This window comes from Berghia stephanieae, chromosome 2 (assembly GCF_034508935.2).
Source record: "Berghia stephanieae isolate SIO BIC M18660-M18661 chromosome 2, UCSD_Bste_1.3, whole genome shotgun sequence".
In the NCBI taxonomy this organism is placed as follows: Eukaryota; Metazoa; Mollusca; class Gastropoda; order Nudibranchia; family Aeolidiidae; genus Berghia; species Berghia stephanieae.
Window position 1 is genome coordinate 415,869 of NC_088361.1, and position 26,308 is coordinate 442,176.

Genomic DNA, 26,308 nt, shown 5'->3' on the forward strand with positions numbered 1-26,308 from the left:
AAACGCAGTAAGTATGTATCTCCCTGCCCACTATGGGAGGTCAGGAACCCCGCCCAGGATGCCAGGACTAACTGAAGACTTAATGTCAATCCAGATCAAGGAAAGACTAGAGCAACATGGAAAGTGAAAACAGGCATGGAGAAGAGAAGACCCAGCAAGTGACCTCTCTATCCACCATGGGAGAACACTTTAGCACCAGCAAAATGGAAGAGGGAAGGAAAGGATGGGTTTATTTCAGTTCAAATAAACATAAAAAAGGATCCAGTCAAATGGATGCAAAAAAAAAAAATCAATATAAACAAATAAATGTACAACACACAAGCAAAAGTTCAAATGTATTTCATTCATCAAATATTGTACATTAAAAAGTGAAACATGAAAAAAGAAGGTTGAACAGGCAAAAGGACATACAACAGCTTCTCACGAACTATTTTTTGTTTGTTTTTAAGGGTTTGCAACACATTAAGGTCATATCAGCGCAGGTGAAAAGAAAGAGAATGTAAGAGTAAAAAGTTCTAAAATTACAATTAAAGCACCCGAGAAAAGGTAAGACAAATGGGAATTGGTTCAAATAGAAAACAGATGTAGATTCCAAGAGCACACTATCAAAGTACTAAGTTTGAGATCACCAAAAAGTCTCATCCAGACACAAACACAGGTCCCCAATATTAGGAATACTCTCAAATGTTTACAAATTATAAATTATACGTAAATAAAACATAATACAGTGTATAACAGAGAGATGGGTTACAAGACAAAAGACATATCATCTCCCAAAACTAACTATACATTTGAGTGTTTCCCTCCCAGCCAGGATCAGAACAACACCAATTAAGCTCATCCAAAGACAAAAAGCATGTTGGAAAACAGTATAGGGGGATAGAGGACACAGTAAGTACCTCCCTGCCCAATATGGATACTTGGCAGGTAGGCTAAAATTAGAAATGTAAAATTCCCAATTAAACACCATTGTTTGTTTTTGTTTTTGTTTTTAAGGGTTTTACGGCGCTTGCAACACACTAAGGTCATATCAGCGCCAGTAAAAAAGAAAGAAAATGGGATAGTAAAAAGTTATAGAATTACAATAAAGCATCCGAGAAAAGGGAAGAAAAAGGGGAATTGGTTCAAAAAAGAAACAGGTGTAGATTGCAAGAGCACACTATCAAAGTACTTAGTTTGAGATCAGTAAAAGTCTCATCCAGACACAAGCACAGGTCCCAACTAAGAGGAATACACTCAAATGTTTACCAATCATATAATATAATGTGTAAACTAAACATAATACAATGCATAACAACAGAGAGATGATTTACAAGGAAAAAAATATCATCTCCCAAAACTATAACTATACATTCGACTGTTTCCCTCTCAGCCAAGGACTCTGACCAAGGTCAGGACAAAACCAAAAAATCTCATTCCAAGAATAAAACAGAAAGCAATTGGAAAACAGATAAGAGGGGATAAAAGACACAGCAAGTACCTCCCTGCCCGCTATGGGAGGTAGGAACCCCACCCAGAAACACCATTGTAACCTGTGGTAGTAATGCTGTATAAATTAGTAACACGGTACAACCACGAATATACAACTACAAACTAAACCATGAAAGATCATTACTAAGAAAAGGGTTGCTGAATAGACTCACATGCGCCTCTCAATAAAAAAATAATTTATATTTCTAATTGAACACAAACATTTTCAATAATTTTGTCAGTCACTCCAACATCGACAATTTTCTCAGTAATCTTTGACAGCTCTAAGTCTATAGTATTTTCAATTTCACATTCATGTTTGTCCAAAATTATACTACACATTTATAAATAGCTGTGTGAAGAATAATATGGGATTGTCAAAGAATTCTAGATTTTCAATTGAAAGCACACGAAATAAAGTCAGACAATTTTGCTGTTAAGGGTTTTATGTCACTTTCAACACATTTAGCATGGGTCAAAGTTAGGTCATTTCAGCGCCAGTATAAATGAAGAAAATGGGAGAACAAAAAAGTTCTAGAATGACAATTAAAATACCCAGGAGAAGGTAAGACAAAGGAGATTGGTTCAAATAGGAAACAGATGTAGATTTCAAGAGCACATTATCAAAGTACTTAGTTTGAGATCACCTAAAAGTCTCATCCAGACACCAGCACAGGTTCCCACTCTAATAGGAATACACTCAAATGTTTTACAAATCATATATATAATATAAAGACAACATAATACAGTTCATAACAGAGAGATGATTTACAATGAAAAAAAAAATCATCTCCTAAAACTAACTATACATTTGACTGTTTCCCCTCTCAGCCAGGGCACCCAGCCAGGACGGGGACAAAACCAAGTAATCTCATTCCAAGACAAAGACAGAAAGCAAGTTGGAAAACAGATACAGGGGGATAGAATTTATTTTTTAAATGAGCTTTTATATAGAGCAATATCCACAGACACAGTAAGACCTCCCTGCCCACTATGACTAGTTCCGTGTTGTATATAATGGAGATCCAAAAGATTTTTAAAAAATGCGTACAAAGTTGCAAAATCGAATAGAGAGCACTAAATTTGATAATAGGCAAATAGACCATACTGGTGTTGTATTAATAGATAATTTAAATTTACTCTTTATAGACACTATAAATAGTATCCACTTTTAAATCTAATATAACCCACCCAGATAATACTTATACTGAACTCCCGATATGAACGTCCAGGTCAACAAACTGATTAAAGTGTTTAAGAAAACTATAAAAAACAAATGCGTAAATGCCAGAGCAAAAATGCATAAGAATACACATCTTTTCCTTTTTACTGGCGCTGAAATAACCTTGACTTGGACCCATGCTAAATGTGTCGCAAGTGACGTAAAATCCTTAAAAGGTAGTTATCACTAAATTGTAAAAAATGTCAAAGAATAATTATTACATATACAGCCCAAGCCAATAATTGGAACGCCATATTTTCAGAAGTCGCTTAATTCCAGGTTATCAAATATATACCGATCCCTATTGAGACGAGCAAAAATGGAATTTTCTCATAACTTCACCAAGCGAAAGAAAGTACATTAACTAACAATGACATTTGAGTCTATCATCGCCAATTACCTGTTAGTTAGCCCATAGTTAATGAAAGCTCATGTAATGACACAATTGTTTCTGTTGAAGAGGAATTTTTATGTTTTCAAGGGTTTACGGCGCTTGCAACACATTTAGGTCATATCAGCGCCAGTAAAAAGGATGAACATTGGATAATAAAAACATTCTAGATGTACAATTCAAAGGACTTAAGGAAAAAGTATGACAAAGGGGAAGGGTTCAAATAGGGAACAGATGTAGATTCCAAGAGCACACTATCACAGTACTTTGAGATTCTAAATGTTTCACTGCACACCAGCATAAGATGGCACTAAGAGGAATACACTCAAATGTGTGCAAACCATATGTTTAAATTAAAACTAAATAATCTCATTCCAAGACAAAGACAGAATGCAATTGGAAAACAGGGGCATAGAAGACACAGCAAATACCTCCCTGCCCACTATGGGAGGTCAGGAACCCCACCCAGACAATGAGGAATACAGCACTGATTAAAATGTGTTGTAATTTATTGTACAGGATTCATGCGTCTTTAAATCACCAGGCAGTACATCAACATGCCATATAAATTTGTGGTCATACTCACTCTCCCCCATTTTCCATCCCTACCAAAAACATTATGTCAAATGTCGAAAAAACAAACGAAAGACAAAATACATTAAAGATGCTATGAATTACAATATACACAGCTACTGTAATATAAACGGTGTGTAGTTGTTGACATGTTCCAATTATGGAGGCCACTCACTGAGGGTGTTAATAGAAGTGATTTACACAATGCGTTTCCAATTAAGCTGCTAGCACTGCCCTCCCATCTTTACAAATCCTGACCTCCTGTTGAGAACAAATGTTTTACAATTTAACTTGTTGAATTTCCAAAAGTTCCCAACTCCCGATGAAAACATCAAATCCAACAGAGTAACAAGGAGTTCCATTGTCTATAAAAATAGCCAACGTCTAAATAAAAAACCCAAGTTTTAAATCATTGTACTGTTCTACTGATTTACAACAACACATGCTTTTAAAATCTCTTCTCTCCTTTCAGAATCAAGTCCTCAAAGCTTTTTATTGTGAAATGCTGATGAACAAGGAACTGACACAGGACTATGTTGGTGTTAGGTAACAACTCCTTGAGTCAACTTTGCAAAATTCCATGTCCAAGATGATGGTTTTAACTTTGTACACAACATATAACGTTTTGATTGAATCACAAACTTCATCTACAGTACAGAACGAATCATCTCCTGTTAGTGTTGAAATTCAAATGAGTAAGCAGTGTTGAAAAACCTCTGATAACCCATGAGGCTCCTTTTTCCTTCCATCAAAGATGGTTGTCCACTCATGACCACACTATATGTGGCATTCTTGTGATCTATATTTTTCTGAGCAGGAACAGCTCGCTGTTCATCAGTAAAATGTCTGGTACTAGGATAGGGACAAGCATCTGAGGAAAAAAATGGCAATAGGTTAATAACGAAAGTAATCTAGAGAAATCAGCATTTATTCATGAATAACCAAGAGGTGACGATCTACAAATGGTGGTGTAAACAAGGCTTGGAAATATGGAGCCAAAGATCCCCCTAGATTGATAAGTGCTAAATAAATGAGCAGTCTATTAATCTATTGAGATTAATCTTGACTACTTTAGATTGGGACCACCAATCCATCATTCGAATTCTAGAAAAATACACCCATGACAAAAACAGATTAACTCAAATTTCAATCATTCTTGCCAAAGTGGAATAAAAAAGGCTTTACAGCTGCGATACCCTTGTTGAAACCCAAGCAGAGGAACACAAGATTACTTTGAAAATCTTCTGATAGGCTATCAATCCAAATCGAACACTGAATCATTGATCAATGCGTCAAAGAAATTTGATGAAAAACCTAAGCACCATGTGTAATAAAGCCCAGAAATTTTTTTTGTTTCAGTGCTGGTGGTGACAAAAAGTGAAAAAGTAGGAAAATGTTTAACGATTGCCCCATTTCTACTGCACTAAACCCCACTTTTAGAGCAATTGAGATGATAGACTATCATTGATACTCTAGCTAACTTCTGGAGAGTGAGAAACTGCACCTGTGTGTTCCACCACACATCAACTCTCACATTGTTTCGAGAAATTGTAATTTTAAAAAGGAGGAAATTCCTCCTCTAAACTACAAAACCGCGGATTTCCGCAGATCCGAGGAAAACCATCGGCACTCTTGTTTATGAATAGAAAATCGTCATACACATGCAGATGACACAACTTTTGGGACATTATTTCCAAGATGACTAAAGCACTCCCCAATGATAATGAAAACTATGGACTGCACTAGCACAACGCAAGTCCAGATATGATCTGTGAAGATGCACAGTCAGAAGTGCAGAAAATCATCTTTGTGCTTTATTATCTAAGTACATCAACAAACAATTAATTAAACAATATCTCTGCCATATGCATTGGAATGAAACATACATCCATACACTATTTTATTTTAGCAGGCATTAGATGTCGCTCTATTAGAGCGATATATAGTTACCTGCAAGGCAGCGCTCAGAAATTATTCGTCCTGACTGCATCGACTTTCCCAAGTTTAGTGTTGTGACCATTTATTCATTGCTCATTTGCCTGAGAGTAACAATAATATAAAAATAAAAATGAGGATTTGTCAACTTTGAGAACCAATTATTGTAAAAAAAAAAATACTAACAGATGAAACCATTGAGAGGAGTGTAATAGTAATATTCTTTAATACCTGCAACTTTGAACTCAGTCCCAGTGCATGCACCTCAAGCTCGTGCAACAGCAATAGAAAATTAAAAAATTTAATAATAAATGCAAGATTTCAATGATCTTATAATATTAACTTCCGAAGCGTCACCCCGAAATAATACTGCTTCATTGAGATTGGTCACATTTTTTGGGGTCAGGTTATGTTAATGGGATTTCTACTCACTCAAATATCATGTCCAGGAAATGATTTTATAGTTAAAGCTAAATCATGGCCCTGACCCTTTAACCTTTGAGTTGCCCATATTTGGTGCTGCCAGGCTGAACACGAACACCACTACAGATACTGGAATGCCATCTGAAATTTAGATTAATCAACTTTAATAGTAATGTACAAAACTGAATGTTATAACATCTACAATATATATGCAGGATGCCTACATAAAATGTAAAAAGAGCAAAACACTAAACAAGGGACATTCGAGTTCAAAACCCTCCTTTAGCCAATAACAGACAGTTAAAACATGAATACATGACGTAAAATCCAGTTAGACCACCAAAACAAAGATAAATAGCACAGTGCAAGAATACAAAATCAGTAAATAAAAAACACATTCCAGTCAAAACCCATCGTTCAAATTGTCATGCCTGCCCAATGTGTAGGTCACACATATAAAAGCAGGGTTCAAATTTTTTTCTGTACAGCCCATATTTTTGCCAACGAGCACAGAATTACTGGCCAATCTAAAAATTATAAAACTATTTTTACAGATTTATATAATAATAGTAACTTGCAAACCTTCCTTAAATTAAGGGTAATTCAATCACCCGTTGAATCAAGTGATTTGAACCCGGGACCTTCCAGTTCAGGGTCAAACAACTTCACCACTGCTCACTACACTACAGATCCATCTGACCTGTGGAGATATCCAATACTAATTATGTTATTAAGAAGAAATAGAAAAAAAATCCACAAAAAGAACTGAATGTCACTTGTATTTTGTTGTTATTGTAAATGTCATTTGCAAATTAACAGAAAAACATGCTTCCCTTCTTATAGGCTCTATTTTTATGATTACCAACATACTGGAGATATCTAGTATTACATTATGTGTTGTGTCGCCATATAAAGTAATATATAGTTATTTCATTCTATTTTATTCACCATCAAAATCGACAGATTAGCTGGTAGAGCACTTGATTCACATGCAATGGGACCGAGATCGATCCCGGGTGCAGCCGATATTTCTGACCCCCCATCCACCCAGCAGTGACCGGGTAGCCCTATCTGTTAGATCTGGTGGAAAGCACTTTGCCACAGACCACTGTACTACTCAAATGGTAGCAAGCCATTACTACTGTCTGTTTCACACTATAGAAAGCGGGATAAACTCCTGCTCCATGGGCCGAATAGCTCTGAAAGACTACATGAGACATGAAGAAAACCAAATTTTCAGTTCAGAAAATAGGATATTTGAATATTTTACAAAAATTTGCTCTCAGGTCCATTTTTGAGGGGCTATACCGTTTTTTTTAAAATTAATCAAGCTAAATCTCTCCATGCCTACGGACATGTTGGACGGTTCAGGTTGCATTTATTAGTAGTTTGGTATCTCCAATACTATATTGTTCCTCGATATTGTTGTAAATTCGGTTTTATTTGCATTGACTTGGAGGTTATATTTCATGAGGGTATTTTGTATGATGTCTATATTTGCTGGTGTTGATCCAATAAAATCGACATCATCTGAATAGGCGATTTCTCTAGGGATTGCATTCTCAATATGAGTCGTTGGTTTTGGAATGACTTTTCGAACTTCTTTCAGAGCGTGTTCTAAGTATATTGTGAACAGAATCGGGCTCAGACTATCTCCTTGGGGGGTCCCGATGTTACTTTCGAACTGCGTCTGTTTTGTGGCCCCGTATATCCTTGGTTGTATCTTTGTGTTGCTGAGGAGAAATCGGATTATTCGGAGCTCGTCTTTGTCCACTATGTCTGTTAATATCTCCAAAAGTTTTCCCCTGTCGATCGTACCAAAGGCTGCGGACATATCGATTCCGGTTATTGTTATGGATATGTCTTCTTTGAGTGCATTTGCTGCCAACCATTTATGTGTCCATACAACGTCCGATGTGCTTCGGTCTTGGCGAAACCCGCTTTGGCTATGTGATAGATATTTTTCTATTTTCAGTCTAATTCTGTTGAGGACAATAGTTGACAGTGTTTTTCTTATGGTATTCAGTAATGTTATTGGGCGCAGGTTGTTTACGGGTCCTTTTGTTTTTCCTGGTTTTTGTATTGTAATTAGGACAACGCTGTTTATGTCCCAGTCTTTGTGTGTTGAGAATGTTTTGTTCATTATGTTTGCGATGCTCAGATCCAGGGAGAGGGTACCGCATTTCAGCAATTCAGCGGGAATTTCATCTTCGCCTGGGGATCTGTTATTGTTTAGGCACTTTATGCTATTTCTAACTTCAGTTGTTGTGATGCGGTTGTTTAGGTCTCTAGGGTTTCCTGAGAAGGGCGATATTTGTGAGACTTGTTTGTGAAATTTCTGCTGGAAGTGGTCAGTTACAATGTCAAGGATATCGTTGGGATTTGTTGTCTGTTTGCCAAATTTATCCTGTAGTTTTGGGTTCTCGAATGGTTTTCGGTTCAGAGATTTCGTCGCTTTGAACATAGACGATGCGTTATTTTTGGACTTTTCTATGTCTTCAAAGGAACAAAAGAGGAATGGAAAAGAACAAAGAAAGTCGGCTCACTAATTGGAGACACCGAGGATGTACAAAGAAGAAAACAGCTATCAAACGCCGCACTCAGTAAACTCACCAATGTATGGATTAGAGGTGACAAAATAAAGAGAAAAACCAAACTGAAACTGTACCGTGCTCTTGTAAAACCAGTACTTCTGTATAACTGCGGCACTTGGGCAAAATCTGAAGAAAAACATCTGGATGCCTTCCATCGCACACAGCTAAGAAGAGTACTGGACATCAAATACCCAAAAAAGATCTCAAATGAATCACTCTATAAGATCACAAAAGAAAGACCAATCTCCCTTGACATTTTACAACAACGATGGCAACTTTTCGGTCACATACTACGCAGGGACAAAAACATACCAGCTAACCAAGCCATGTCGGGATACTTCCAAAAACACAGGAACCTTTTCAGAGGAAGACCGATCACAACACTCCCTGTGATCCTAAACAAAAACCTCACAACACTTGGACAAAGCATTAGTCTCATAACGGCAGGGGACCTTGAAAATCTGAGACCCTAGCAGAGGACCGGCAATATTGGAGACACCTCACACAGGAAATACTGGAAACAGCCAAGGCGACCCGATCTTTCGGTCGAGACGCGAAAGGCATCTAAGTCAGTAAGTCAATACTATATTATTATCATGGTACGGACCTCCCTAGGTTCTTAGCATACCTAAGTAGGGGAGGTTTTTTTGGTACTATAACCCGATGAAACAATGTTTCCCATCACTTGCAATCTCGAAACTGAAGGAAACGCAGTAACTAATAATGGCATCTGCCGTTAAATGACAACCAACTATCAAATTGTTTTTGAAATTAGAAAAATAACAACACTAGGCACTTTGAACTTTGATAAAATTTTCAAACTCAAAACATCTCAATTTGCAATTTGACACAGTCAGGTAGATGGGGCATGAAAAAGCATTTAATTTGATACCTTACTTTTCTCTATACGAGAAAAGCTTCAAGAGTTATCTATTTTCAGGTGAAAATCTCAGTCAATTTTACAGAGTGAATCTGTGATCTCACTGCTGCCTCAAAACCATTGTCTCGTGGCGATCGGGAAAGTTAGGGTTTTGCAGTGAACGCGCCCCACATATTTTTTTTCAGTAATTTTGTTTCAATTAAAAAATAAAGGGCAAGTGTTGGGTATCATTTTAAACATTAAATTAAAGGTCAGAAAAAAAGCTTTATTTTCGTTTATAATCATTTTCATGTATGGTAAGTATGGAAAAAATCAGGGTTAAATGAAAATTGAAAAAAAGATGAGGTTTTTGTCCTAAAAAAGAATAGTTGATGACGGCGACTAAAAAAGTGTGCGAGTGTATCAATTCTTATGATGTATTAAACATAATTAATATGGATCCATAATATTAAAATTTCTTATTCTTATGATTTGAAAATTGACTTTTAGCATTTGCTTTCTGAAAAATACAATCGTCAGAAATTAAGAATGAAATACTCCATTAAAAAGCTTGCATGAAAACCTTTAAAATTATGGTACCAAAATTAGCCAGCTACTTTCACAAATAACGCCATGACCATGGTGACCAAAACAGTAAAGGGTAAAAAAAATGTTTCACCTGACAGTACAGTGAGCCATATCGGCAGCCACGTGAATTGAGTTATCAAAGTGCCTAACACCACTGAACTATATGAGTGTCTAGGGAGACCAAAATGGGCCATCTTGGCTAGAAAGACCAAGATTTTGGCTTCCCCGCGTAAAACCACATTTCATTTTCTGTTTAAGGGACGATTATTTTCTTCTATCTAGTTATTGCTATAAAATTTAAAAAAAAAAAAAAGCTTTGTAATATCATTATCATGACCCCCCCCCCCCCCCCCCCCCCCAAGTCAGAAAAGAGATTGCAAGTTATAGGCCGTCCAACACAAATAATTTAGCACGGTGAAAATAGTGTGTCAGGTTATTTTAGCAGGTTAGCTAGAGGTCGTTATTTTCCCCTATTAGAGTAGTTAAAATTAAAGGTACTTGGGTGTATTTATTCGTAGGATTAGTCGAGCGAATATTTCGTAAGGCCTCCCACAGCTATAATAATACCAGCGGAATGGTGGATTCAGAATTGATTACAGCTACCGATCAAAATCGCCCACCAAGATATTACCGTCCGGTGAAAATAGTCCCACACCATTATCACCGTACAGTGAATATATCATTCCACTAATTCCACACCATTATAGTGAATATAGTCTCCCACACTATTAATAATAGTATTATCACAGTATACTGAATATAGCCTTCTACACCATTATCAACGTACGGCAGGGTGGTATTATTATTGCCATTGCTAAGCCAGTTTAAAAAAAAAAAGAAATAAAGAAAGAATATGAAAATGAACTTGAACAGCAGCAAAACCAAACAAGTAATAAATAGAATTTTAAAAAAAATCAAACTCGCCTCTTCAACATAAAGAGAAACAGTTCCATAAATAAACGAAAATACGGTTTTACATTGTCATTAGGTTAGGAAGCCAAAATTGGCCAGGGACCAAGATTTTAATCTCCCTCCGAGTAGTCTCCTCTCCTACTCAACTCCAAGCCACTCTCTCTATGAAACTTTAGTTAATATTTATTGGTGGACATATGAAAGTCTATAGCCATAACCGCTAATAAGATCTACCTTTTCATGTGCAGATTTAGTTGCAGTACAAGTGGAGAAGAGAGTCAAGAGTGATGATGTGCTATAAAAGAAGATAGACGCGGTTTTCTTTTGTTTTTTTTTACGCTAACATCCTCCAACTCCAATAATAGAAAAAAGCATCGTTCCTAGGGGTGGAGGTGACAGATTTGACTACGCTAAGACTAAGGAGGATGAAAAGTCCTCCGACTTAATTATTTTACCGTCAGCTTAAACTTACTCTTCATCTTGATGCCATTGACCATGTTCCTTTCACGTTTGTTTTGCTTTACCTACTCTGGCTACCTATTATAGAGGCAACTCCAGTCCTTTCTCTTGTTTAGTTTTGGCGGGTATAGAGCAGTAAAATTAGGTGCCCCAAACGTAAACAATAACAACTTGCTAGTGATTTTCGTTAAGGACCGGAATAATTTACGCACAATATAGGTCTCCCAATTTTGTAGTTTGAGTTGTAGGCAATACACTTTCAGTATTGAAAATATGTTTCCATAAAATCTAACAGTTGCAGAAATAATAATATAAGGCTAAATTATTCTGAAAACCAGGCTCCGAATAATTCTCGTCTTGTTCACACCAGCGCAATAATTTGCTCTGATCTAAAAATAGATAGACTGTAACTTTTGATAAATTTTACCTTTTGTTCCATAAAATATCCATATCTAGACATTTTTTGATGCATGATCGAGTATTTAGGAATATGTGTTTCTTTTGCCACCTAACAGCCAAATTTATAAGGTTATTTTTTTTTCTATAATTTACATTGGAACGTGAGCTGTCAAGTACACGTAAACAATAACAAGTTGCTAGTGATTTCCGTTAGGGACCGGAATAATTTACGCACAATATAGGTCTCCCAATTTTGTATTTTGAGTTGTAGGCAATACACTTTCAGATTGAAAATATGTTTACATAAAATCTAACAGTTGCAGAAATAATAATATAAGGCTAAATTATTATGAAAATCAGGCTCCGAATAATTCTCGTTTTGTTCACACCAGCGCAATAATTTGCTCTGGTCTAAAAATAGATAGACTGTAACTTTTGATAAATTTTACCTTTTGTTCCATAAAATATCCATATCTAGACATTATTTGATGCATGATCGAGTATTTATGAATATGTGTTTCTTTTGCCACCTAACAGCCAAATTTTAAAGGTTATTTTTTTCTATTATTTACATTGGAACGTGAGCTGTCAAGACAGGAACATGTGGTTTGCCACGTGCTTCTCGACCTTTGTTTACGTTTGGGGCACCTAACTTTACTGCTCTATTGAGGAAAATTTCTATCGATACCAATAATACTCTAGACAGTAGTCAATATATTTAATTATTTACAGCGGTGGTTCACCCATGGAGGACACATAGGTACTGCCATACTCTAAATTTATTAAATCTTTTATTTATTCCATTTAAACTCCAAATATAGATGTCAAATATTCTTAAAAAGCTATTTTATCTAGTTTAACCCAATGTCAATACTATTTTAGTATCGATAAAAAGCATCACGTGACCACGTCGCCATTTTAGCCTCGGATTTGGCGAGCACTCCGTCCCTCAGGCGAGCCATTGCCACAGACAAGGAAAGACTAGAGCAACATGGAAAGTGAAAACAGGCATGGAGAAGAGAAGACCCAGCAAGTGACCTCTCTATCCACCATGGGAGAACACTTTAGCACCAGCAAAATGGAAGAGGGAAGGAAAGGATGGGTTTATTTCAGTTCAAAGAAACATAAAAAAGGATCCAGTCAAATGGATGCAAAAAAAATATCAATATAAATTAATAAATGTACAACACACAAGCAAAAGTTCAAATGTATTTTATTCATCAAATATTGTACATTAAAAAGTGAAACATGAAAAAAGAAGGTTGAACAGGCAAAAGGACATACAAAAGCTTCTCACCAACTATTTTTTGTTTGTTTTTAAGGGTTTGCAACACATTAAGGTCATATCAGCGCAGGTGAAAAGAAAGAGAATGTAAGAGTAAAAAGTTCTAAAATTACAATTAAAGCACCCGAGAAAAGGTAAGACAAATGGGAATTGGTTCAAATAGAAAACAGATGTTGATTCCAAGAGCACATTATCAAAGTACTAAGTTTGAGATCACCAAAAAGTCTCATCCAGACACAAACACAGGTCCCCAATATTAGGAATGCACTCAAATGTTTACAAATTATTAGACGTAAATAAAACATAATACAGTGTATAACAGAGAGATGGGTTACAAGAGAAAAGACACATCATCTCCCAAAACTAACTATACATTTGACTGTTTCCCTCCCAGCCAGGATCAGAACAACACCAATTTAGCTCATCCAAAGACAAAAAGCATGTTGGAAAACAGATATAGGGGGATAGAGGACACAGTAAGTACCTCCCTGCCCAATATGGATACTTGGCAGGTAGGCTAAAATTAGAAATGTAAAATTCCCAATTAAACACCATTGTTTGTTTTTGTTTTTAAGGGTTTTATGGCGCTTGCAACAAATTAAGGTCATATCAGCACCAGTAAAAAAGAAAGAAAATGGGAAAGTAAAAAGTTATAGAATTACAATAAAGCATCCGAGAAAAGGGAAGAAAAAGGGGAATTGGTTAAAAAAAGAAACCGGTGTAGATTCCAAAAGCACACTATCAAAGTACTTAGTTTGAGATCAGTAAAAGTCTCATCCAGACACAAGCACAGGTCCCAACTAAGAGGAATACACTCAAATGTTTACCAATCATATAATATAATGTGTAAACTAAACATAATACAATGCATAACAACAGAGAGATGATTTACAAGGAAAAAAACATCATCTCCCAAAACTTTTACTATACATTCGACTGTTTCCCTCTCAGCCAAGGACTCTGACCAAGGTCAGGACAAAACCAAACAATCTCATTCCAAGAATAAGACAGAAAGCAATTGGAAAACAGATAAGAGGGGATAAAAGACACAGCAAGTACCTCCCTGCCCGCTATGGGAGGTAGGAACCCCACCCAGAAACACCATTGTAACCTGTGGTAGTTATGCTGTATAAATTAGTAACACGGTACAACCACGAATGTACATCTACAAACTAAACCATGAAAGATCATTACTAAGAAAAGGGTTGCTGAATAGACTCACATGCGCCTCTCATTAAAAAAACAATTTATATTTCTAATTGAACACAAACATTTTCAATAATTTTGTCAGGCACTCCCAACATCGACAATTTTCTCAGTAATCTTTGACAGCTCTAAGTCTATAGTATTTTCAATTTCACATTCATGTTTGTCCAAAATTATACTACACATTTATGAATAGCTGTGTGAAGAATAATATGGGATTGTCAAAAATTCAAGATTTTCAATTGAAAGCACACGAGATAAAGTCAGACAATTTTGCTGTTAAGGGTTTTATGTCACTTTCAACACATTTAGCATGGGTCAAAGTTAGGTCATTTCAGCGCCAGTATAAATGAAGAAAATGGGAGAGCAAAAAAAGTTCTAGAATGACAATTAAAGTACCCAGGAGAAGGTAAGACAAAGGAGATTGGTTCAAATAGGAAACAGATGTATATTCCAAGAGCACATTATCAAAGTACTTAGTTTGAGATCACCTAAAAGTCTCATCCAGACACCAGCACAGGTTCCCACTCTAATAGGAATACACTCAAAATGTTTTACAAATCATATATATAATATAAAGACAACATAATACAGTTATAACAGAGAGATGATTTACAATGAAAAAAAAATCATCTCCTAAAACTAACTATACATTTGACTGTTTCCCCTCTCAGCCAGGGCACCCGGCCAGGACGAGGACAAAACCAAGTAATCTCATTCCAAGACAAAGACAGAAAGCAAGTTGGAAAACAGATACAGGGGATAGAATTTATTTTTTAAATGAGCTTTTATATAGAGCAATATCCACTAATGTGCTAAAAGCACTTTACAAGAAGACACAGTAAGACCTCCCTGCCCACTATGAGTAGTTCAGTGTTGTATACAATGGAGATCCAAAAGATTTTTTAAAAATGCGTACAAAGTTGCAAAATCGAAAATAGAGCACTAAATTTGATAATAGGCAAATAGACCATACCAGTGATGTATTAATAGATAATTTAAATTTACTCTTTATAGACACTATAAATAGTATCCACTTTTAAATCTAATATAACCCACCCAGATAATACGATACTGAACTCCCGATATGAACGTCCAGGTCAACAAACTGATTAAAGTGTTTAAGAACACTATAAAAAATAAATGCGTAAATGCCAGAGCAAAAATGCATAAGACTACACATCTTTTCCTTTTTACTGGCGCTGAAATAACCTTGACTTGGAACCATGCTAAATGTGTCGCAAGTGACGTAAAATCCTTAAAAGGTAATTATCACTAAATTGTAAAAAATGTCAAAGAATAATTATAACATTTACAGCCCAAGCCAATAATTGGAACGCCATATTTTCAGAAGTCGCTTAATTCCAGGTTATCAAATATATACCGAGCCATATTGACACGAGCAAAAATGGAATTTTTTTGTTTGTTTGTTTGTTTATTGCTTTAGGTCTCTTCCAACACAAATGAGGTTATATGAGAGACCACTGAAACAAAAAAAAACAAGCAATCTAACAAAAATAGTACAAATGTAAATCAAAATCATAACCTAAAGATATAAGCTAAATTATAAATAACCAAGAACAAACAGGCAGAAGATTTACAGAAAAAAAAATCCCCTGTCAAAAATACAACCACAAACCAAAGAAGCAGGATAGGCAGTAAAGAGAAGAAGAAACGACATCACTATCGGATCGTACACCCATGCGAACATCATAGGTATATGATTCAAGGGTGATGCTCCCATCCAACCACCCGCAAATGGAATTTTCTCATAACTTCACCAAGCGAAAGAAAGTACATTAACTAACAATGACATTTGAGTCTATCACCGCCCATTACCTGTTATATAGTTAATGAAAGCTCATGTAATGACACAATTGTTTCTGTTGAAGAGGAATTTTTATGTTTTCAAGGGTTTACGGCGCTTGAAAAACACATTTAGGTCATATCAGCGCCAGTAAAAAGGATGAACATTGGATAATAAAAACATTCTAGATGTACAATTCAAAGGACTTAAGGAAAAAGTATGACAAAGGGGAAGGGTTCAAATAGGGAACAGATGTAGATTCCAAGAGCACACTATCTCAGTACTTTGAGATTCTAAATGTTTCACTGCACACCAGCATAAGATGGCACTAAGAGGAATACACTCAAATGTGTGCAAACCATATGTTTAAATTAAAACTAAATAATCTCATTCCAAGACAAAGACAGAATGCAATTGGAAAACAGGGGCATAGAAGACGCAGCAAATACCTCCCTGCCCACTATGGGAGGTCAGGAACCCCACCCAGACGATGAGGAATACAGCACTGATTAAAATGTGTTGTAATTTATTGTACAGGATTCATGCGTCTTTAAATCACCAAGCAGTACATCAACATGCCATATAAATTTGTGGTCATACTCACTCTCCCCCATTTTCCATCCCTTACCAAAAACATAATGTCAAATGTCGAAAAAACAAACGAAAGACGAAATACATTAAAGATGCTATGAATTACAATATACACAGCTACTGTAATATAAACGGTGTGTAGTTGTTGACATGTTCCAATTATGGAGGCCACTCACTGAGGGGGTTAATGCTTTTCCAATTAAGCTGCTAGCACTGTCCTCCCATCTTTACAAATCCTGACCTCCTGCTGAGAACAAATGTTTTACAATTAAACTTGTTGAATTTCCAAAAGTTCCCAACTCCCGATGAAAACATCAAATCCAACAGAGTAACAAGGAGTTCCATTGTCTATAAAAATAGCCAACGTCTAAATAAAAAACCAAGTTTTAAATCATTGTACTGTTCTACTGAGTTACAACAACACATGCTTTTAAAATCTCTTCTCTCCTTTCAGAATCAAGTCCTCAAAGCTTTTTATTGTGAAATGCTGATGAACAAGGAACTGACACAGGACTATGCTGGTGTTAGGTAACAACTCCTTGAGTCAACTTTGCACAATTCCATGTCCAAGATGATGGTTTTAACTTTGTACACAACATATAACGTTTTGATTGAATCACAAACTTCATCTACAGTACAGAACGAATCATCTCCTGTTAGTGTTGAAATTCAAATGAGTAAGCAGTGTTGAAAAACCTCTGATAACCCATAAGGCTCCTTATTCCTTCCATCAAAGATGGTTGTCCACTCATGACCACACTATATGTGGCATTCTTGTGATCTATATTTTTCTGAGCAGGAACAGCTCGCTGTTCATCAGTAAAATGTCTGGTACTAGGATAGGGACAAGCATCTGAGGAAAAAAAAATGGCAATAGGTTAATAACGAAAGTAATCTAGAGAAATCAGCATTTATTCATGAATAACCAAGAGGTGACGATGTACAAATGGTGGTGTAAACAAGGCTTGGAAATATGGAGCAAAAGATCCCCCTAGATTGATAAGTGCTAAATAAATGAGCAGTCTATTAATCTATTGAGATTAGTCCTGACTACTTTAGATTGGGACCACCAATCCATCATTCGAATTCTAGAAAAATACACCCATGACAAAAACAGATTAACTCAAATTTCAATCATTCTTGCCAAAGTGGAATAAAAAAGGCTTTACAGCTGAGATACCCTTGTTGAAACCCAAGCAGAGGAACACAAGATTACTTTGAAAATCTTCTGATAGGCTATCAATCCAAATCGAACACTGAATCATTGATCAATGCGTCAAAGAAATTTGATGAAAAACTCAAGCACCATGTGTAATAAAGCCCAGAATTTTTGTTTGTTTCAGTGCTGGTGGTGACAAAAAGTGAAAAAGTAGGAAAATGTTGAACGATTGCCCCATTTCTACTGCACTAAACCCCACTTTTAGAGCAATTGAGATGATAGACTATCATTGATACTCTAGCTAACTTCTGGAGAGTGGGAAACTGCACCTGTGTGTTCCACCACACATCAACTCTCACATTGTTTCGAGAAATTGTAATTTTAAAAAGGAGGAAATTCCTCCTCTAAACTACAAAACTGCGGATTTCCGCAGATCCGAGGAAAACCATCGGCACTGTTGTTTATAAATAGAAAATCGTCATACACATGCAGATGACACAACTTTTGGGACATTATTTCCAAGATGACTAAAGCACTCCTCAATAACAACGAAAACTATGGACTGCACTAGCACAACGCAAGTCCAGATATGATCTGTGAAGATGCACAGTCAGAAGTGCAGAAAATCACCTTTGTGCTTTATTATCTTAGTACATCAACAAACAATTAATTAAACAATATCTCTGCCATATGCCATTGGAATGAAACATACATCCATACACTATTTTATTTTAGCAGGCATTAGATGTCGCTCTATTAGAGCGATATATAGTTACCTGCAAGGCAGCGCTCAGAAATTATTCGTCCTGACTGCATCGACTTTCCCAATTTTAGTGTTGTGACCATTTATTCATTGCTCATTTGCCTGAGAGTAACAATAATATAAAAATAAAAATGAGGATTTGTCAACTTTGAGAACCAATTATTGTAAAAAAATAAAATAAATAAATAAATAAATAAATAAATAAATAAATAAATAAATAAAAATACTAACAGATGAAACCATTGAGAGGAGTGTAATAGTAATATTCTTTAATACCTGCAACTTCGAACTCAGTCCCAGTGCATGCACCTCAAGCTCGTGCAACAGCAATAGAAAATTTAAAAAATTTAATAATAAATGCAAGATTTCAATGATCTTATGATATTAACTTCCGAAGCGTCACCCCGAAATAATACTGCTTCATTGAGATTGGTCACATTTTTTGGGGTCAGGTTATGTTAATGGGATTTCTACTCACTCAAATATCATGTCCAGGAAATGATTTTATAGTTAAAGCTGAATCATGGCCCTGACCCTTTAACCTTTGAGTTGCCCATCTTTGGTGCTGCCAGGCTGAACACGAACACCACTACAGATACTGGAATGCCATCTGAAATTTAGATTAATCAACATTAATAGTAATGTACAAAACTGAATGTTATAACATCTACAATATATATGCAGGATGCCTACATAAAATGTAAAAAGAGCAAAACACTAAACAAGGGACATTCGAGTTCAAAACCCTCCTTTACCTGGATACCTCTGTATAGAGCTTTTAGACTTGGTGTAGTCTCCTTCGCTTCTCCTCATCTATTAATGATTGGACCGATTCTTATAACTGTACTCGTTTCCTAGGGTGCTGCTTATCTCCAACTCTGCTTTGAATTTATTCAAATTTTTTGCTGATACTGTGGTTTCTTGCAGTTTATTCCAGTTATTTACAATTCTAGATGAAAAAAAGTTCCTTCTTTCATTTGTTTTAAAACGTTCTTTTTTCAGTTTCTTGCTGTTTTCTCGTGTCTGAATGTTCTTGTTTGGTTTAAGGAATCCTGCCTCTACCCTGTCTATTCCCTTTACTATTTTATATGTTTAGATCATATCTCCCCTTCTTCTCCTGTAATCTAAGGTCGGGAGATTTAATTCTTTCAATCTCTCACAGTAGGTTTTGTCTTTCAGGTGTGTGATAAGTTTTGTTGCTCTCCTTTGCACTCTTTCCAAACAGTCTTTGTCTCCCTCAAACTTCGGATACCATATGCAGCTTTGATCTAACCATAGTCTTGTAGATGGTAGTCATGTGTTTTGTTTTCAGATTCTTGAAATTTCTTTTCACTATTCCGAGTGTTTTACTAGCCTTAGATTGAACATCTTGAATTTGCTTCTTGAAGTTTAGCTTCCTATCAATAAATACTCCTAGGTCTTTTTCCCCATTGGATTTCTGCAGGGGTTTTTCTTTCATTATATAGTTTGCTTCTCTGTTGTTTTTTCCTAGGTGAAGAACTGCACATTTATCTACATTGAACTCCATCTGCCATATTTCGGACCATTCTTGAAGCTTTTTCAAATCTTGTTGTAAGGTGTTTCTTTCTTCTTCTGTATTAGCTACTCCATAGAGCTTAGTATCATCGGCAAAGATTTTACATTTAGATGATAGATTGTCTGGCAAGTCATTGATATAAATCAGGAAGAGAACTGGTCCCAGTACACTTCCTTGTGAAACTCCACTTGTTACCAGTCTCTCCGTTGATGCTGTTCCATTCACTATCACTTTTTGTCTTCTATCTTTGAGGAAATCTCGGACCCACTTGACTATCTGATCATTAATTTGATACTGTTCCAGTTTCCTGATTAGGCGCCAGTGTGGAACTTTGACAAATGCCTTTCTGAAGTCGAGGTATATGACATCTAAATTGTTGCCTAATTCCAGGTCTCTCGTCCAGTCATCCATTGTTTCAAGTAGGTTTGTTACTGTAGACCTTCCCGCCATGAAACCATGTTGATCTTTGCTGAATAGTTTGTTCTTGGTCATATGATCAACCAACTTTAGCCAATAACAGACAGTTAAAACATGAATACATGACGTAAAATCCAGTTAGACCACCAAAACAAATATAATAGCACAGTGCCAGAATACAAAATCACTAAATAAAAAACGCATTCCAGTCAAAACCCATCGTTCAAATTGTCATGCCTGCCCAATGTGTAGGTCACACATATAAAAGCAGGGTTCAAATTTTTTTCTGTACAGCCCATATTTTTGTCAACGAGCACAGAATTACTGGCCAATCTAAAAATTATAAAACTATTTTTACAGATTCATATAAATATAATAATAGTAACTTGCAAACCTTCCTTAAATTAAGGGTAATTCAATCACCCGTTGAATCAAGTGATTTGAACCCGGGACCTTCCAGTTCAGGGTCAAACAACTTCACCACTGCTCACTACACTACAGATCCATCTGACCTGTGGAGATATCCAATACTAATTATGTTATTAAGAAGAAATAGAAAAAAAATCCACAAAAAGAACTGAATGTCACTTGTATTTTGTTGTTATTGTAAATGTCATTTGCAAATTAGCAGAAAAAACATGCAAAACTAATAATAATATTAGGTTTAGGTCGAGATCGGATTTTTTTTCTATTAGGATTAGTTTTAGTAAAGGTGCTTGGGTGTTAGTTTTTCCTAGTATAAGGGTTAGTTAAAGGTACTAGGTTATACTTATATTTATTCTTAGGCTTAATCGAGGGAATATTTGAGTTGTTTCCCTTAGCACTAGGAGCTTTCTGAAGGACTCACCTTCTTAGTTTTCATTCTTTTGTTCTTCAATTTTCTCTTAATTTCAAAAATTCGCTTACATTTTCATTCACCTTTCTGGAGGAGGGGGAGGGGCAGGGTGGTATTATTATTGCCATTGCTAAGCCAGTTTTTTTAAAAAAAGAAAGAATATGAATTTGAACTTGAATCGCAGCAAAACCAAACAAGTAATAAATAGATAGAATTTTTAAAAAAATCAAACTCGCCTCTTCAACATAAAGAGAAACAGTTCCATAAACGAAAATACGGTTTTACATTGTCATTAGGTTAGGAAGCCAAAATTGGCCAGGGACCAAGATTTTGATCTCCCTCCGCCTCCTAGTCTCCTCTCCTACTCAACTCCAAGCCTCTCTCTCTATGAAACTTTAGTTAATATTTATTGGTGGACATATGAAAGTCTATAGCCATAACCGCTAATAAGATCTACCTTTTCATGTGCAGATTTAGTTGCAGTACAAGTGGAGAAGAGAGTCAAGAGTGATGATGTGCTAAAAGAAGATAGACGCTGTTTTCTTTTTGTTTTGTTTGTTTTTTACGCTAACATCCTCCAACTCCAATAATAGAAAAAAGCATCGTTCCTAGGGGTGGAGGTGACAGATTTGAATACGCTAAGACTAAGGAGGATGAAAAGTCCTCCGACTTAATTATTTTACCGTCAGCTTAAACTTACTCTTCATCTTGATGCCATTGACCATGTTCCTTTCACGTTTCAGTTTTGCTTAACCTACTCTAGCTACCTATTATAGAGGCAACTCCACTCCTTTTTCTTGTTTAGTTTTGGCGGGTATTGACGAAAATTTATATCGATACCAATAATACTCTAGACAGTAGTCAATATATTTAATTATTTACAGCGATGGTTCACCCATGGAGGACACATAGGTACTGCCATACTCTAAATTTATTAAATCCTTTATTTCTTCCATTTTAACTCCAAATATAGATGTCAAATATTCTTAAAAAGCAATTTTATCTAGTTCAACCCAATGTCAATACTATTTTGGTATCGATAAAAAGCATCACGTGACCACGTCGCCATTTTAGCCACGGATTTGGCGAGCACTCCGTCCCACAGGCGAGCCATTGCCAAAGACCGGTGGCGCCATCTCGTGGATCGGGACAAATTGTCTCACTGGCGAGCTATAGCTCGCCTATGGGACAAGCCTCAGGTTCCGTACCAGGAACAACGCCACCAGGAACATGAAAATGTTCCGAAAGCCCGCCGCTATCGAAGAGAGTTTCGTATCAGTCATGTCCTAAGTAGTACGGCGCAAAGATGACACGGGTACGACGTTCGTGCTCGTGTTTGTGGTACCAACCACAGACAGACGAGATGTTGCGTACTCGTGTTTGTGGTACCAACCACAGACAGAGGTTGAGCTATGTTCCTGATGTTACTGTTCTCGATAACCAAAACCCGTGCGGCACTAATATGAACCACAGACTCCTGTGTTATCTATGATGCGAACCAACATGGCGCTCTCTAGAGATTCTTCAACTTCAAGCAACAACTCTATTTTTATACATGTAATAGAATGACCATTTTATCTAATGTTATTTGATTTTGTACTCTATTACTCTTTACTACTTGTCGCTACCATCACTATTTAATTGTATGCAAGTAATGCAAGACTGTGTGTCTCTGTGGTTAATATCAACATTCCTTTACTCGTGTGTGTTACTATGACCAATAGTACACTGTGTTTTGTGTGTTAAGCCCTTACACAGGTAGTCTCTCGATGTAGTACTATTTTTATCTTCGGCTGGGTGTGACTTCTGGCCTGATACTATATTTTTGTGTGCTTTCTTTCATCACTTCACATCGTTATAACTTCATTTTAACAACTATGATCATTTACAAATTTATATCACTAATTCTGGCAAATCATAGCTTTCTAGCCACCTACCTTGAGTCATCTAAATCTACTTTGTTCTTCTGTATACTTAATAATTGCTACTTAAATATTTCATACAGCCATAACGTTAACGCCTTTGATTACTAATTACGAGCTAAACATGTACCTACTCTCTAACTCTGCAATTTTCTATGATTGATTCTGTAGCATAACTCTTTAGTTTAGACTAATTCGTTCCTTCATACACGTCCTATGTTATTTGCATTAATTTGTTTAAATCATGAAGATGCACACAACTAGATCGAGTTTACTCACTTCAGTCTATGCATCCCTTTACCTGGACCAGTGACGTAGGTGCTTTCCCTGACGTCCGCGTTAAATCTATTTTTAACTGCTATAGCTAATATTACTAATCAGATTCTTCTGCCATTCTTTCATTCATTCATTGCTACACGCCTATAGAATACGATACAAAAGAATGATCTGTTCCATTGTTCCTGAATAAAGACTTCATCATTATACATACTGGCCTTTGTTGTTTGATCGCCTCCACTACCCTGGAGTGGATGGGCTAGGACTCGGGTAGACTATGGTGTCTCCGGACTTGACTGTGGTGTGTGCTCTTCGCTCATGAAATCAACTCCCTACTTCTACTTCTGACACATGAAGTCATGCTACTATCACTAACAGTAGTACTAAACTGTCACTTCATTGTCTCGATCTATCTGCCTCATTTGAGCACCACCGCCGCAGTTACAGTCTGGAACTCTTAAGTCGACCCCGGGACCGAATCCATCCACTCCCACGGCCTCTACACTCTGCCAATACTACTACTACCACTCGCCGGCATCAACTACCCGGTTGTCTCTATCAGTATCACACTCGCCGGCATCAGCTACCCGGTTGTCTGACTCTATTACAAATTTGGCGCTGCGAGCAGGATCTCAATTTCAGAAGCCACAGCCTTTTGGAGACCTGCTTATTTATTCATCAGTCAGACATCCACTTGGAATTGGAACGAATTTACTCTCCAGCTGCCAGTCCCTGTCCACCAACCTCGATGTTTTATTGCGACAGACGACAATCGACGTCGACTTGCCACTCGGCCCCTTTACAGCCGAATTTATACCAAGACGGCCGCTACCGGCTACCATACACGTCGAGTATCCTGTCCAACCCGAGATGACCAGTGACTGCCAAACCCGAGAGGACCCATGTTCCTGAGCCCGAGATGCCCCGTGTGCCTGTGCCCGTGATGACCCGTGTCTCAGTGCCCGAGATGACCCATGTGTCTGTGCCCGTGATGACCGTGTGCCTGTGCCCGTGATGACCTGTGTGTCTTTGCCCGTGATGACCCGTGTGCCTGTGCCCGTGATGACCTGTTTCTTTGCCCGTGATGACCGTGTGCCTGTGCCCGTGATGACCTGTGTGTCTTTGCCCGTGATGACTGTGCCTGTGCCCGAGATGACCCGTGGGTCTTACCGGCGTGAGTTCAGCCAGATGGAGCCTCGTCCCTATTACTGCCATGCAACTATCCGAAGGCGTCGTCGTCAAGTGGTGGCCGGTGTTCCTAAAAGTCGCGTCTGTGAAAGTGAAACCACGTCACAGAATCCCGCCTACACACATCTGCCCAGACGACATCACGCCAAATGCAAGGATCTGCCTGAGCTTGACCACCACGTTGGTGAGATAATCCATGTTTTGTAGGTTCCTCATGTATATTGATTCAATATCTCGTTAGTTCCCATTAATTTTGCAATATGCTCATGATTCATAATGAAACATACAATGTAATTATGGAATGTTTAAACTATTGCTCATACTCATAATTATAGCAGTGTAGTTCTTTCTACCTTTACCGCTAACAAGCGACGTCCACTTAATATTTCCATGTCTATATTCGACATGAGCCTCCTCATATTTGAGACGTTCATATTTCAAGTTTTAACGCTTTTCTCATCTTATACTTATACCGCTATGCTGAAGCGACGTAAATTTACATTGATTGCATTTCTTTAAAGTTGAATTCGTACATTGAATCCTCTCTGCCTTGTTGACCATTGATAATTAAATAATTTGTTCTATGAGGACATAGAACGGTTCGAGTTGGGGGATATGTAATAGAATGACCGTTTTATCTAATGTTATTTGATTTTGTACTCTATTACTCTTTACTACTTGTCGCTACCATCACTATTTAATTGTATGCAAGTAATGCAAGACTGTGTGCCTCTGTGGTTGATATCAACATTCCTTTACTCGTGTGTGTTACTATGACCAATAGTACACTGTGTGTTGTGTGTTAAGCCCTTACACAGGTAGTCTCTCGATGTAGTACTATTTTTATCTTCGGCTGGGTGTGACTTCTGGCCTGATACTATATTTTTGTGTGCTTTCTTTCATCACTTCACATCGTTATAACTTCATTTTAACAACTATGATCATTTACAAATTTATATCACTAATTCTGGCAAATCATAGCTTTCTAGCCACCTACCTTGAGTCATCTAAATCTACTTTGTTCTTCTGTATACTTAATAATTGCTACTTAAATATTTCATACAGCCATAACGTTAACGCCTTTGATTACTAATTACGAGCTAAACATGTACCTACTCTCTAACTCTGCAATTTTCTATGATTGATTCTGTAGCATAACTCTTTAGTTTAGACTAATTCGTTCCTTCATACACGTCCTATGTTATTTGCATTAATTTGTTTAAATCATGAAGATGCACACAACTAGATCGAGTTTGCTCACTTCAGTCTATGCGTCCCTTTACCTGGACCAGTGACGTAGGTGCTTTCCCTGACGTCCGCGTTAAATCTATTTTTAACTGCTATAGCTAATATTACTAATCAGATTCTTCTGCCATTCTTTTCATTCATTCATTGCTACACGCCTATAGAATACGATACAAAAGAATGATCTGTTCCATTGTTCCTGAATAAAGACTTCATCATTATACATACTGGCCTTTGTTGTTTGATCGCCTC

The 26,308-nt window shown here is 36.9% G+C and overlaps 2 long non-coding RNA genes across 9 annotated transcripts; both read right to left on the reverse strand.

The window, feature by feature from the left end:
* Positions 1 to 323: 323 nt before the first annotated feature.
* Positions 324 to 11,575, reverse strand: LOC144964134 (uncharacterized). Of its 5 annotated transcripts, none has more exons than XR_013643757.1 (4): positions 11,440 to 11,575; positions 6,024 to 6,155; positions 5,607 to 5,695; positions 324 to 4,527 (listed from the first exon to the last, which is right to left on the reverse strand). It is a non-coding gene; the product is annotated as an uncharacterized LOC144964134 (long non-coding RNA). The 5 variants fall into 5 exon arrangements; XR_013643753.1 differs by lacking the exon at positions 11,440 to 11,575 and adding an exon at positions 6,597 to 7,095; XR_013643756.1 differs by lacking the exon at positions 5,607 to 5,695 and having other exon boundaries at positions 11,440 to 11,568.
* Positions 11,576 to 13,021: 1,446 nt separating this feature from the next.
* Positions 13,022 to 22,397, reverse strand: LOC144964135 (uncharacterized). 4 transcript variants are annotated; one of them, XR_013643758.1, is made up of 4 exons: positions 22,126 to 22,397; positions 19,115 to 19,246; positions 18,650 to 18,738; positions 13,022 to 17,567 (listed from the first exon to the last, which is right to left on the reverse strand). It is a non-coding gene; the product is annotated as an uncharacterized LOC144964135 (long non-coding RNA). The 4 variants fall into 4 exon arrangements; XR_013643760.1 differs by lacking the exon at positions 22,126 to 22,397 and adding an exon at positions 21,662 to 21,892; XR_013643759.1 differs by lacking the exon at positions 22,126 to 22,397 and adding an exon at positions 20,985 to 21,092.
* Between the last annotated feature and the right edge of the window lie 3,911 nt (positions 22,398 to 26,308).